At 37.8% G+C, this 13,173-nt stretch overlaps 1 long non-coding RNA gene, 1 other non-coding gene and 1 pseudogene across 2 annotated transcripts in view; all 3 read left to right on the top strand.

The window, feature by feature from the left end:
* The window catches only part of LOC116016375, a 1,048-nt gene extending 601 nt beyond the window's left edge, over nucleotides 1-447 (top strand). The window contains exons 2-3 of the long non-coding RNA XR_004097733.1: nucleotides 63-163; nucleotides 382-447. This is a non-coding gene — a long non-coding RNA (uncharacterized LOC116016375). The remainder of the gene's footprint in view (nucleotides 1-62; nucleotides 164-381) is intronic.
* Nucleotides 448-522: 75 nt separating this feature from the next.
* On the top strand, nucleotides 523-600 carry LOC116002533. The gene has a single exon (XR_004094487.1). It is a non-coding gene; the product is annotated as a small nucleolar RNA snoR28 (small nucleolar RNA).
* A 6,438-nt stretch (nucleotides 601-7,038) lies between these two features.
* On the top strand, nucleotides 7,039-8,761 carry LOC116012059 (annotated as a pseudogene).
* Nucleotides 8,762-13,173: the final 4,412 nt, after the last annotated feature.

Below are 13,173 nucleotides of genomic sequence, written 5' to 3'. Positions count from 1 at the left end.
CATGCAAAACTTGCTTTTAGATGTGGTTTCTGACTTTATGTTGTATGATTGTAAACCTTGAGAGGGAAATAATATTGGAGTGGGAATTAGAATCTGTATGCAAAATTTAGGAGTGGCAATAAGAAGAGAGCTCTATCGAACGAATGACTTTGCGGATGCTGAGGTAATTTTCTTAAATACTTGCTCTGGTGGGTGTTTGTAATTGTTTTCCTAATTTTCTTTTGCTTCTCCTGGCTTTTGTTTTCAGATTACCATTTGTATCTTGTTTCCCATTGCATACTTGTTATCATGAATGAAGAGCATTGATTGATGATTTAAGATTAAGATTTTGTTATGTTGATTTAGATCTGACACCTGACACTTGATAATTCACCAAAACAGATACCAAATCCAAGAGCATTGAGCATTTTAAGTGGAACATCTTTTATGGAAGAAAAAGATGCATCCACTTTTAGTCTTCTAATGATTCTCTTTTGTAGATGGAATCTATCATCAGACATTGCTACATTATGACTCCAAAAGAATTTTCCAGATGACGTTTTTCTATGTGAATATGAATATGATATACACTGGCATAGTTTCAAGCGTATTGCAGACATTGATGATGGCGAAGAGGTAAGATCTCATTGAAAAACAAATGTTTATTAAGATTATATTATATCAATATTGGCTTGAATTTTGCTGTAATTGAGGTTCTTATGTATGCAATAGGATTGTGAGGAAGCTGAGAGTGCTAGGGAGTGGAATTCTGCTGAAGCTTTTGGCTCAGATAGTGAAGATGATGTAGAATATGAAGAGGAGAATAATCATAATTTATTGAATAGAAGACAATTACCAACTCATCCATTGGCCGTGGTATGCTTGCATTTATAAAGCTCAATACTTGATATAGCCCAAAGAAGAAGACTAATTGCTTCTCTATCATTACTGTAGAATTCACAAAAGGGGCGAATTTTCAAACTTCAAAAAATAGGAGCAAAGAAAATACCAGAGAATGTAAGATCCCACAAGTTGACAGAACTTGAAAAGGCAAAAGCAACACTTCTTCTGGCAACTCTCCCCAAGTAAAATTATATGGTTTTCAGGTTATTTATGAAGCATTAAATGGACATAGAGTTGGTGGAAGAAAGCTCTTAAGCTCTTAAATGAGAGATTCTTAAATGAAACTGAGCGTGTCAAAGAGGATAACCGCCCCTGTATTCTTCTTATTGATGAACTCAAAGAGGATAACCGCCCCTGTATTCTTCTTATTGATGAACTTGATCTTCTAGTAACCAGGAACCAATCGGTAATTATGATCATCAGAATTAGCCTACATTAGGTTTCTGTAAGCCTGGAAATTGTATATCACTATATCCATCATTCTTTCTCCTCTAATGACAGGTCCTATACAACATTCTTGATTGGCCTACTAAGCCACATTCAAGACTAACTATTATAGGTGCGAGCATATATACCTTTCTGTGTTTCTCCCCATATGGAAAATGCTTATTATGATAAAAATATGTAACTGCTCTTTTATTTATTTATTTATTTTGGCTAATTTAGGAATAGCAAATACTATGGATCTTCTTGAGAAGTTACTTCCTCGTATTTCAAGTCACATGGGCATACAAAGACTATGCTTTGGTCCCTACAACTACTAGCAACTTCAAGAGATAATTTCAACTCGCCTAAATGGAATAAATGCCTTTGAAAAGCCTGCAATTGAATTTGCTTCAAGAAAGGTCTCATTAATGTGTTTGACATCTTATTATTCTTCAGAGTTGATTGTAGAAACTTATCATTTTATTGTACATTTTGTATATAAAATCAGGTGGCAGCTGTTTCAGGTGATGCTCGTCGTGCATTGGAAATATGTATACGTGCTGCATAACTTGCAGATTACCGTGTTAAGAAAGTTCACTTTTCTGCAGTAGGTTTGATTTTGACCACTTAATTTGTCATGTTTTATGTTGTGATAGTTTCATATCTATAATATAGGTGTGGGGAATTCCATTGACTTGATCTTTTATATTTTCAGGAAAGGTACTAGTTGGAATGGCTGAATGGCTGATGTTGAAGCAGCTATTCAGGAAAAATGTTCCAGGCTCCTCATATTCAAGTGAGTCAAGAATATATGGATTCTTCCTTCTCTTAACTTGTGCTATCTGAATTTTGACTGGTACCCACACTTGTTCAATACTAATTCTTCCTTACCCAAAATCAGTTGTTAGTTAATAAGAGAATACTATAGAGTGAGTATTTAAGTGTGTTTATTGACTTCTTGGAGCTGTACAGTTTACTATTTATACAGAGTAATGAAGGAAAATAACCACACATTCAAACTCAAGAAATCCTAGGCTAGGAGTTAATCTCTCAACCTCCTATTAATCTCTCTAACACTCTTCCTCAAGCTGGAGCATAGATATTGATCATGCCCAGCTTGTTACAAATATACTCTACTTCTACCCAGCCATTTCTTAAACAAATTAGCCAATTGATCAGCACTCCGAACATGCACAACTGAGGTCATCCCCTGTTGCACTTTCTCACGAATGAAATGATAATCCACCTCAATATGCTTGGTCCCTCGTGAAATACAAGGTTATTCGTGATATGGATTGTGGCACTATTGTTACCCCACAACTTTATTAGTAACATCACTTGTATACCAACTTCCTCAAGAATATTACACACCAAGTTACCTCACACGTTGCGTGAGCCATAGCCCTATACTCTTACTCTGCACTAGACCGTGCTACAACATTGTGCTTCTTACTTTTCCACGCAACCAAATTACCTCCCACAAACACACAGTACCCCATAGTAGACTTCCTGTCACTTGGTGACCTAGCTCAGTCTGCATCAGAGAACGCCTCAATCCCCATGTGTCCATGGTTCGCATACAAAATCCCTTTCCTGGGAGCACTCTTCAGTTACTTCACAATTCGAACTGCCGCTTTCCAATGGGCCTATGTAGGTGACTCCATAAATCAACTTACCACACTCACAGGAAACGAGATATCCGGGTGAGTAATTGTGAAATAATTCAATTTTCCTACCAACCTTCTATATGCTTTGGATTATCAAAGGTTTCCCCTCCCCAGCTACAAGCTTGACGCCTTCCATAGGTGTCACAAGGCTTTGAGCCTAGTAACCCGGTATCTTCAAGTAAATCCAATACGTACTTCTTCTGTGAAAGGAATATTCCCGCTCCGGGACCGATTTACCTCAATGCCTAGAAAATACTTCAACAGCCCCATGTGAAACTCGTCTTTAAGGAAAGACTTAAGGGCACAAATCCCTTCGGCATCATCTCCTGTGATCACTATATCATTGACATACGCTATTAATAAAATACATTTATTGTCAGTATGTTTAAAAAACACAATATGATCACAACCACTCCTATTCATGCTAAATTCAACAATTGTACTCTACTAGACCTTTCAAACCATGCCCGCGGAGACTGCTTTAGGCCATACAACGACTTCTTCAATTTACATACTAGACTCTCCCTGAGCAACAAACGCAGGTGATTGCTCTATGTAAACCTCTTCAGTTAACTCTCCGTGTAGGAAGGCATTTTTCACATCTAATTGATAGAGAGGCCAATTATTAGCAGCAGCTAACGAGATAAAAATACGAACAGACGTTAACTTAGCCACTAGAGAAAACGTTTTTGTATAGTCAACACCATACGTTTGTGCATAGCCCTTTGCTACCAAGCGTGCTTTCAACCGAGATATAGAACTGTCAGGGTTTGTTTTGACCACATAAACCCACTTACACCCAATGGGAACCTTACCATCCAGTAGAGGAACAAGGTCCCACGTCTGGTTATCCTCGAAGGCTGCCATTTCTTCCCCCATAGCCATCTTCCATCCATCATGAGACAAGGCTTGACAACACAGGGTTCTTGGAATAGAGACTAAATCTAGCTGAGACAAAACCACAAGAGGACACTGACAAACAATTATATGACACAAAAGAAGAAATAGAATGGCGACAACTTCGTTTACCTTTTCGATGAGCAATGGGAAGATCTAGGTCTATTGATGAAGATTGTGGCAGGGGAGCAGTCACTGGTGGAGCTTGTGGGAACACCAACATCTCAGGTCTGTTGATGAAGATTGTGGCAGGGGAGCAATCACTGGTGGAGCTTGTGGAACACACCAACATCTCTTGGTCGCCTAGAGTAAACCTGGGTAACTGGAGCCCTTTGAGCAGCCTGAACTAAAGACGATGGAAGGGTTATTGTACAGGTAAGGAAATCTTCTTCTGCCGTAGAAATAGAACTGTACTCAAAATAAGCATGGGTACATTCATAGAATAAAGTATTTTCAAAGAAAGTAACATCCGTTGAAACCAAATAGCGGCAAAACTCAGGAGAATAACACTTATACCCTTTTTGAGTCGGAGAATACCCCAAAAGCGATTTGCGATCAAGTTTACCCTGTTGTGGACGCATATCTTGTACAAAGTGTGTACAACCAAATTTTTTTAGGGAAGGAGAAAAAACAGTTTTGATTGATTTACAATACCACATGGATTTTGGCCCTGAAGAACTGTAGAAGGAAGTCTATTGATTAGATAACAAGTTGTATGTATGGCATCTGACCAAAACATTTTTGGAACCTTCATTTGAAATAGTAAGGCGTGGGCCACCCCCAACAGATGGCGGTTTTTCTGTTCTGCCACACCATTCTGTTGAGGAGTACGGACACAAGAGGTTTGGTGTATCCCATTCTGGGCTATATAGGAAAAAAACTGGTTTTGAAGATAATCTGTTGCATTATTGCTTTTTAAAATTCGGATAACCTTATTGAATTGGGTTTTCACCATGGCACAAAAATTGTAGAAAATATTAAACAACTCATCTCTAGACTTCATAAGATAGAGCCATGTATATCTAGAAAAATCGTCTAAAATATCTAAAACCATTTTTAGATGTCACACGACATGGGCCCCACACATCCGAATGAACTAATTGAAACAAAAACTCTACCTTGTTATTGACTTTAGGAGGATAGGGTACACAACAGTGTTTAGCAAGCTGACAAGACTCGCATTGTAAAGGAGACGAACTCTAAACTAGGACATAACCTCATCAACGTTGACGAGGATGGGTGACCATACCGACAATGCAACTGGAACGAAGATGTACTTCTCAAGAGACCGACCCGTTCAACCTCAAAAGACGGGATCTTAGCTTGTTCCAACACATACAGGCCGTCCACCTCCTTTCCCTTACAATAATCTTCTTTGTCAACAGATCTTGAAACAAACAATAACCAAGAAAGAATGTGACACAAAAATTTATGGCATGAGTAATTTGGCTTATTGAGGGCAAATTAAATGGGAATTGGTGAATGTATAACACAGAGCGGTAAAGCATGAATGGCACCAGCATTGCCTTTATTGAACCGTTTGTGTTGGTTTTACGACTGCACTAGAACCGTTTCGGCTGGCTAACACTACCGTATAAGTCTAGAGAAATGGAAAACACTTATACTTGCATTAAATTTAGAGCCCTTACACTATGACCCCAGAGGGGTACTTATACAAGAATAATAGGCTTAAGTAAAGAAATATGTAGGAATCTTGGCAAAAATAGCTTTAGGAAGGTTGCTAGGGCTATCTAAACCGCCACAGTAGTTGCTAAAATCTGGAATAGGAAAGGATCTCCAAAAATTCGCCATAAATGTTGATTCCGTACGGTCACAGCCTTTTGCGGCGCACCTGGTCGAGCGTTGCTTCCCGACTAGTTGCACAACTTGGGCAACTTCAGTCATTCGACCTAAGCCCCGAGTCGGGAAGGATTGGTTAGTCAGCGTGCTCCAGATACCGGGTCTCTTCGGGTCGGTTACCCCAATCGGGTGTATCCATCACTAATCCCTCACTTTCTCAAGCAAGAGGCAACTCAGGAAAATAATTCTCCAGATGAACCTCTCGGGGCGCACTGTTCAAGAGCAGGCAGTCGGCGCCTTGTCAATCTTGCAGTGTAGCTGAACACAATATTGCCTCCCAGTTGGTTCGCCCTTCAACCGTTTCACCCTTCCTGACCAATCGCGGTCTTCCCGATTGGTTCTGCAACGGTCGCTATCAATGCGGCGTAATCATTGTGCCTCCTTGATTTTAGTCGATTACCTTTTTTGAAGAATAACCGTCCGATCTCTTCCCGCACGGCTACTCCTCTAAATATCATTCTCTTTTCCCCCTTTCTTCCTTTCAGTTTTCTTCCTCCCTGAAAGCCATTGCTCCGTTTTTCAGCCATCTCATTTCTTCTCCAATCATCCCCCTTCGCCGTCCATCCACCCGTCGCCTTCTCCTCTTAAAGGTCAGATTCTTTTCTTATTCTCCTTTCGTCAAACTTCTTTTGGTCCTTTTTGCAATGTCGTCTTCCTCCACTTCGTCTCCATCTTCGTCCCCTCGTCGCCAAGGCGATACTATTTTTTCGGCGGCTTCCTCTTCTTCTCGCCCGGTGACCGCCACTCAAACCATTTCCTTTGCCCGGATAATCGATAGAGATTAGGCTACTTTGAAAACTTGGAGTGGCCGGTCATCCGCCGCTCTTCCCTTTCTGCTATCGACTATAACCACGCTCGCCGATTACTTGGCCCGGCGACTGAAACTCGGGAGGCTGGCTGGCGACGGATCACGGAAGGTGGTTTCGTTGGTATTTATTACCAATCTATCCGTTGTGGCTTTCGAGTGCCGCCCTTCTCCTTTCTCACTACTCTTCTAAATTATTACGGAACACACTAATTTTTATTTAGTCCGATTCATTATTAGCCTATGACATATAGCGAGTGTGTTTGGTAATTGGTTTTAAAATATTGAAAAAAGTTCTAACTTTTATTTAATTCAATCTATTAGTTTTTATCTCGGAGTCAACATTATGTATCATGGATTTGATGAGATTGTATAAAGTTTACATGAGAAGATGATTTGTTGTAATGCTACATGATCAGGTGCATGTACCATTTGTTCCATCAAGATTGGAAGTTTATATATAAAACAAACTTATCTTTACATTTGTTGGTCAGAGGAAATCAAAGAACTAACATGCGATTAAATATTTCAATTAGTCAACGAATGAATTTTACATTTTACTCTGTAGGCTGCTGCTGCTGCCTGCTCAAATCTCTCCAATCCTCAGTCGAGTCAAAGGATTCTGAGAATTTGCTGTCAAAAAAGATCTTAACAATGAAGAACTTAGACAATTTGATCATGCTGGGTATCAATCTTCTGTTCTTCTTTCTCCAATCTGCAGAAACAGCTGCAGCGTCGCCAACTGATGATCAACTCCGGCCTAATAAGTCCGAGAAACACTTTGTCCTAGTCACGGCGTCTGTCATGGAGCCTGGTCCTGGTACAAGGTTGTCGCGATGCTTAGATCTTCAGGTCACAACGTCACGGCTCTCGATTTGGGTGCCTCTGGGATCAACCCTCTGCAAGCGCTGCAAATCCCACACCAATCTGATTATTTTAGGCCATTGATGCTCTTCATGGCTGCTCTTCCTTCCACTGAGAGAGTCATACTCGTGGCTCACAGTCTCGGTGGTCTCGCCATTTCTAAAGCAATGGAAACCTTCCCACAAAAGATTTCTGTTGCAGTTTTTGTCACAGCCATCATGCCTGGCCCATCCCTCAACATTTCCACCCTCACTGCACAGGTATGGTATGTAGGTTTTGTTATTTTTTATTTAATACAATCATACATATCTAATGGCAAATTATTTGGTTATGTAAAAGTTATTCAAGAGACAGGGTCCTCTCCTAGATAGCAGATATAGTTATGACAAACCCTCCTACCACCCTGATACTAGGCTCCAAGTATATAGCAGAGTATATGTATCAGCTCAGCCCAGCCCAGTGGAGGTAACTAAGACTATCTAGCTAATTATTAATTAAATTGTTTCACAGATCAGACAAAAACTTAGTATCATATCAGAACATTGATTTTGGTTAAATTTGGGGAAAAGGTCAAATACACTCCCAAACTTTATACAAGAAATTGGCCACCAGTCGCCTTCTTTGCAACCAATAGGTTAATGGAGAAGGCGGGGGACCAACTTGGTTGTCTTCTCCGTCAGTTGAGAAGGCGACTAGTTGGTCGCCTTCTCTGGCAACCTACTAGTCACAAATGAGGCGACCAGTTTCCGATTTCCTCCCAAAAGTAGCCGGAGCATTGCTGGAACCTTAGTGACCTGCTATTATCGCAAGTCACTAACTGGCTTTTAGGCTTTGATGCATTAAATTAACATGTGTTTAATTGTAATTTTTTAAAGTTTAGGCACCTAATTGACTTTTCCTTTAACGTTTGAGGGTGTATTTGATCTTTTTCCCGCTAAACTTATGAGCATAGGATTTGGCATTGGCAACCACGTTACTGAGACCCATATATCTGTACACTGAAGAGGATATGTCAAAAGAGGTAATTTTGTCCCAGAAGAGGTATGGATGTGTAGACAGAGTTTACATAAAAGCAGGTGAAGATAAGAGTGGAAACAAAGATGTTGAGCAGTGGATGATACAAAGGAACCCTCCAAACGAAGTGATAGAGATTGCAGGGGGTGACCACATGGTGATGATGTCTAGGCCTCTTCAGCTTTTCCTTCATCTTCTCTCCATTGCTCACACTTATCATTAAAACATTAAATAGTATCTGATGATATGTTTGGTAAATTGGTATGTCTTATGCGTACGTGTTTTGTAGAGGCAAATGATTTGTACTCACTCTTAATATCATTAAAACATTAAATAGTGTCTGATATGTTTGGTAAATTGGTATGTCTTATGCGTACGTGTTTTGTAGAGGCAAATGATTTGTACTCACTCTTAATATTTGTCAATTTAGCTAATAAATGTGTGGCAACATCTAAAACATTCCATGTTGTTTGTTGAGTAAACAAAAGAATATATGGAATAAAATAATAGAAGCTGCTCAATTGTGCACACTATCAAGTAGTGACCAATTTGGTCTCACAAGGGATCTGTTCACTTTGGGCATAATTTCCAAACTACTGTTATTGAGTTTTAAATCTTGATCTTCTCTAAATACTGTCTACTGAACCAGTGAACTAAGTTTTGTGCCCGATCTTGAATCAAATTTCTTAAATTGGTAAATTGCCATGCAGAAGATTGATCAACTTAATTTAGATCAAAATTTGAAGCAAAACATGGATCAACTTAATCTTTTAGAGATTGTATATTATGTACACTTTGTAATAGGATTTATATTTAATGCACCGGCGTTCTATACACCGGCGGTTAACCACAAAGTGACACATCGTTCAAGAGCAATTATAAAAGTAAGGAAACCTTTATTTGCAAATAAATCATAATATGAAATTAAATATAGTTATTAATTAATTTAATATAAGAATTCTAATTCTTTTACTGAAATTTCAAACCCTAATTAAACAGAATGTCTTTGTCCTCCCCTTAATTACAATAGTATGCGTTCATACATTCATATATAGGTGCAATTGATAAGAGATTGATAGATGAAGAACATGATTTGTTTGCTGTGCTTCTTAATTAATATAAAACCTGAGATTTCAACAGTGTTTCGTTTTTGGTTAACTTTTTATGCTATGCCAAGTTCTGCTATTGTTAGAAAGTTATAATCATAATCTTGATATACTAAGGGAGATATCAGAATTGGGAGTATAAGAAGCATGTTGATGAAAAGAATGTTTGAAATTTGTAGTCATTATTTTTTTTTCCTGATTTTAGGCCTATAAATGTGGCATCTAGATGGAACACTAGAAAATTTCATGAAGAATATCCAAGGTATCAGGGGGTGCCAGCATTTTCGTGCCATCCCCCTTCTTACAAGAATACTGAAAATGAGCACAGTGAAAGCCTGAGAAACATACTGATCGAGGAATTAATTCATCCCCCGAAACCATTAGTGTTGACCCCAATTCGTACAGAAGCCTCAAAATCTCCACGGATCATGATTTGGATTTCAATTCGCCCCCGTGTCCTCTGTTGCATCCTCTCTTGATCAAGAGCAAGAGGCAAGTCGAGCCTGCGGAATTCAAGATGACTTTCTGAACGATGATGATCAAGTAGTGACGGAACAGGAGGAAGCTATATGCATACATGCGATTTCTATTTTCCACTGAAGCAATACAGCCATGTTTGCAACCTTTGCATTTTTATTTTTACTTTTAGGCTATGTTTGGCAAACCTAACTGAAACGGTAGCTGAAAGTTGAAAAGTTATAAGCTCGAAGCTGAAATCTGAAGAGCTGTTAAGCTAGCTGTTATGTTTAAAAATGTTTGGTAAAATTAGCTTTATGATAAGTTGATAAATGTAAAAAGATTAAAAAAGACATCTTCATAAAAGTTAAATAGTTTTAAATTTAAATAGGTTTGTTTACATATTAAAATAAAAAATAATGAAATCAATATAATTTAATAAAATATAAAATAAGAATATATATTTGAAAATATATAAAGTAAAACAAGATGTTTATAATTCATAAAATTAGTTCATACAAAAATTATTGTTCAAACACAAATATCAAATTAAAATTACAACGAAACATATTGAAGAAAAAAGGCCAAAAGAGTTTTAATTGGGAGGGATAAATGATGTCATTTATATAAAATAATAAGGATAAAGATGGAAAAAATTTAAGAAGCTACTAGCTTATTTTTAAAAAGTTACCTGAAGTAGCGTTTCAAAATAAGCTCTTATTTTAAACTACTAGCTTATTTTGAGAACATTACCAAACAAAGCTTATAGCTTATTAGTAGCTTAAAATAAGCTATAAGCTCCTAAATAAGCTCTGCCAAACACAACCTTATTGTAATTGTTAATGCTTTAATCATCGACATCCTTCAATACACTTCAATGATTTCTATAACCTAAGAAGCTTTGTGGAAGTTGCAATACAGTGAAGGTTAGTGACTGCGTTAGAAAAAGTTACTTTAAATAAATATGTTTAATTTTAGTTAAACTATATTTAATTAAATGTTATGATTTATTTACCAAAAAAGGCCCCCTTAACTTTGTAATTGCTTTTTAATGACATGTCACTTTGTGGTTAACTGCCGGTGTATAGGTTTTATACACCGCCGGTGCATTAAATATTAATCCTTTGTAATAAATAAATTTTATAGTGTTATACATAACAATACTATAAATTTACTTTATACTTAATTAGTGACTAGTCAAAATAATTATTTAAGACGGTCTAAAATATTTTTTTTTTTTGCGGTGTTTGAATGAACAACTAGAGAGTTATCGATGCACGACATTTAGGCCCTATTTGGTAAATGGCTGTTAGCTGATTGGGTTGGCTGTTTGGGTTAGAAGGTATAATTTGTTGATAACATTGATTGATTGTAGAAATTTGTTTGATAAATTAGCTGTTAGCTGATAGCTGTTTGGTATAATTTCTTTTCTCAAAAAGCCAATTGAAAAGGCTGCTATGAGTAGTCTTTTGAATTTTAGTATTTTGGAGTTACAAAAAGCTTATTATTTACCAACTAATAGTGGTCAAATAAGCCAAAATTGGCTGATAGGCTGATTATTTACCAAACAGGGCCTTAGTATAGGAATACACGACATTTGGTATAAGAATGCATGACATGCTGTATAGGAATGCATGACATTCTGTATAATCTGTATAAGAATGCACAATTTCTAATAAGATTGATTTACCCCTAACCATATATTTTATAATATTTTAAAGGGATTTGTTTACTTAATCCGCGTGATTTGTTCATTTTAATCTCAGTCACGCATCATTTTAAGTTAATGGTTTATATTAGTCATCATGTTTTCACGTTAAGGGTAGTTCTCATGGGAGTATCTAAAATTTTAGATCGACACATCTTAAGTTTCAACAAAAACACACCTTAAATTCTCATTGAAAAACTGACGCACCTTAAGCACTGAAATCACACACCTAAAGAAGGAAAACTGTACACTTTAAAAATGAAAATCAGGCACCTTAACTACGCACTTTAAGTTTGACCAATACAGAAAAATACCAAATTCTCACCGCGTTTTTTTAAATAATTGTTAAGACTGGACGTTGATTTTAGTAAGATCAATAGCTCTCATCTCACTGCACAATCGCACCTGAGCACACCATCCTCATTTGAGTCGTAGTGTGTGTGTGTGGGTTCAGGCTTTTAGGTGAGAACAAGTTCCTATGTCAAAAGTAAGGACTTGTCTAATATATCTAAGTAAATCAACAATTGAGAATTGCTGAAAAAGTGAAGATTCCTTGACAGAGGAGGATGTAAAGTTTTCTCCTCTGTGCCGACAGAAAATGAGGCTCAACTTCTTTCTCCTCCATCAACATCGATAGAGAAGTCTGACTTATCCTCAGTAAATAATTTTTTATAAAGCATAGGGTTAGTACATGTGGGAGTCCAAAACATTTTATTTTATAATTAAAAAATATTGTTGACATATCACATAATATGTGTCATTGTTAATCTTTGTGAGGTTGTGTTAACCTTGATAGGAAATATCCTTCAGGGACCGGGACCAGTACGATCGGTCGAACCGAATGCATGGCTACACTGGAACTCAGGCCGACCTGATTCGACCGGTAAGGATGCACTTCTCGACTATCCTTGTGAGCTGACATCCTGATCTCCTCCCCGGACTGCGTATGTAAAGGTATCGTCACCGGTTCGTAAGCTCGGCCCGATCACTATGCCTTAGCACCTAAGTGGCGTGAAGAACATACATCTCGCCCCACGTGCATAGTCCCAATTCCGCTCGACCAGGGGCTAGTGCATGCGCTCCACCTGCCTACCATGCCAAGGGCTTAGAATTTGTCCCCTAGCTACACTATAAATACCACATTAAATACATGATGAAGGAACTTTTGGCTATTTTCTAATAGTTAAAGAGAGCTCGGGAATCTCTAGCCCACCGTTACGTTACTCGAGCTTAGTACCTCACTAAACCTGATTTTAGCCTACGTATTCTAGGTCGAACTGACTTCACCGTAGCATACTTTCTTATACGGTTAGTATTTACTCTATCAAGTTCTATTTTTGAAGGTGCATTGTGCTAAGGTGCTAAAATTGCACTGAAGCACACCAGGAGAGTAGATTCAATCAAGAATTCATTTCTTGCGAAAGTGACAACAAGATGAAGCATGAATCACGCTAATTAATAGAGTTTTGTGGTGTAAAAATTATGCTT

Source organism: Ipomoea triloba, chromosome 1 (genome assembly GCF_003576645.1).
Source record: "Ipomoea triloba cultivar NCNSP0323 chromosome 1, ASM357664v1".
NCBI classification, from domain to species: Eukaryota; Viridiplantae; Streptophyta; class Magnoliopsida; order Solanales; family Convolvulaceae; genus Ipomoea; species Ipomoea triloba.
Note: the sequence above shows the minus strand (reverse complement) of the source record. Positions and strands in the feature narration are given on the sequence as shown.